This window comes from Pseudopipra pipra, chromosome 2 (assembly GCF_036250125.1).
Source record: "Pseudopipra pipra isolate bDixPip1 chromosome 2, bDixPip1.hap1, whole genome shotgun sequence".
Lineage (NCBI taxonomy): Eukaryota > Metazoa > Chordata > Aves > Passeriformes > Pipridae > Pseudopipra > Pseudopipra pipra.
In genome coordinates this window covers 70,654,167-70,656,583 of record NC_087550.1, presented here as the reverse complement: position 1 = coordinate 70,656,583, position 2,417 = coordinate 70,654,167, and positions in this window count along the sequence as shown.

The window sequence follows — 2,417 nt, the reverse complement described above, 5'->3', positions numbered from 1 at the left end:
CAGTCATTAGTAAGCTAGTGGTTTGATCTAACCTCAGCTACCTGTTGCTGGCTGTGAATGGAAGAATTTATTTTTAGTGCGAAACCACAGTATGAATATTTTCCACTCTGAAAATATAAAAAAGCCTTTAAGTAGAAATTTTACTCTTTCACTGTGATGTGCTGTGGCTCTGTTGTCAGCCATACTGGGTTCTTCTTACAGAAAATCTTTTAAAATGCCTTATTCTCTATTGACGTTGACAAGAATTTCCTCCACTTAACCCGTTCGGTGCCCCCAGGTGTTTGGCTTGCATCAAACAAAAGGGAACTCCTATACCTCCTAGATGGGGATGGTGGGATGTTGACAAATCCAAAATGAAAAAAAAAAAGGAGACAGAAAAACCTGGGCCCTTGGGCAGTCAGGAAGCAGGTTTGTGGGCAGGCTCACATAGCTGTGATATGTGAGAGACAGCATCTCTGGAAGCTGTGACTTTACAGCTGCACAACCATTGTGACTACCCTGCTGATATAGGAGCCTGTATTTTGGCATGATGTGATTTTTGTTTGTTTGTTAGGCTGGGCTGTTGTGGAATAATTCTTCCATTCCTGAAAGATTCAGAGGCAGAAATGGTCTCTAATTTTGGGAAATATCTGCTCTGCTTAGTAAGAGCCAATGGCTTAATTGTTGCAGAAACCACTACAGATCTTGAGCATGTGAATTCCATAGTTATATCTGGAGTTATGAAAGCTACTATTTTGTGTAACAGTGGGCAGACTAACTGAGCCATCATGGACTACACTGCAGAAGAATAAGAGTCTGAGGCTATAATGCCATTGGCCTATACACAAGCTTCCCATTTTTTTACATAAAACATTGAATTACATTAAAGATAAGATGAAGCAACAACTTTCAATGTCGTGGTGCCTTTATACTTACATTTAGTTTATAATTTTGGATAATCTACAGCACAGTTAAAAGCAAGGAGATAAAATGGAAAACAAGAATATAACATAGTTTAAAAAACGGGAGTTTTTAGCTCATACCCAAAGCTCAGTTCATTTCAAGAACAGGAACTGCCTCCTAAGACTTGACTGAGAGCCTGGTTTCCACAGAATATTAGGGCTTTCAGATAAATATTAGGGCTTTGTTTGCTGTTCACCACCAAGCTTTTACCATTCCAGTCAGAGGGGCTATTGACCTTCCCTACTTAGATAGTCACCATATTTCCACAGCTTTAAAAAAAATTTAAAATAATTAGTGGATTTTTTTTTTTTGATGGAGGGAAATTAGTTCCTCCTTCATATTTGTGATGCCTCAGAAGTTCACATTTTCTTCCCTTTCTTAACAGGCCAAAAGAAAGAAGTAGTAGATGGTTTAGTTCTGTCAGCACAATTCATTTATTTTAGGTGAAGAAGGCTGTTGTCTTTGTGCCCACAGTAGTAAGGCAAAAAATGTGTATTTTTTTACCAACTGCTTGCTCACATATGATCATTAGCATAAGGTAAAATCTTAATGTGGTCACAGCTGCTGGAATTTCAGTGCATGTGGTTTGGTCATTCGTGCAACCAACAAAATGTTTACCATCTCTACCAATACGTGTTAAAAGCTACAGTCACACTCTTAGCACTGTGATTTTAAGATCTGATAAGTAGAAAATGTTTGTTTAAAAATCACAAGCAAATAAGTACCATTGCCCAACCGATTTTCTTAGAGAAGATAAGACCTGAGTTTCCGTTAACACCTTCAAATGTGTTACAAACCATCTTGCATTTCACATCTGTGCCTTAAAAAGCAAGAGACGTTGCTTTTATAAATCCAAACATTTCTTCTCCTCCTAACCAGCTGCAATGATTTTTTCCAGGTACTCACCACTTCTTTGCCCAAGCAGGATCTGTTTGATTTTTGGTCTAGAAGCAGGAAGGGGCAGGGAGAGCATTTCAGGAGACTCCCCTTCTGGTTGCAGAGAGGAAGAAGTAGCCAGAGCCTATGTCACATCCTAAATGATGTGACGAGTAAACATCCTTTTGGTAAGTAATACCACAGGACTGTAAATATTTTGGCAATTATATTTTTTTAATCTTACTTTTTAGTGTAATTGTGAAAGAGCCATCCTTGCTTTCAGAACCTCATTGCCCTGCACAGAAGGGAATCTTGACCGTGGTTAAACTCTGAATTCAACTTCCCCCAATTTATAGGGACTCTAACAACAGGTTTTTCAGGGGTTATACATTTGAAAGGACTGTAGTAGACTAGTAATTTGTATTTCTTCCTAAAGACTAGAAAGGGCAGGACATGCAGTAAGGGAATAGCCTACTGATGGGTTAATTTAGGAACCTCATTGAAGGCTTTTAATAAGTGGCAGCCAAGCTGAGATAAATCCATAATCAGGAGCTAGTTGAGAATGTGTAAGGCAATCTCCAAGGATAAACAGCTTTCAC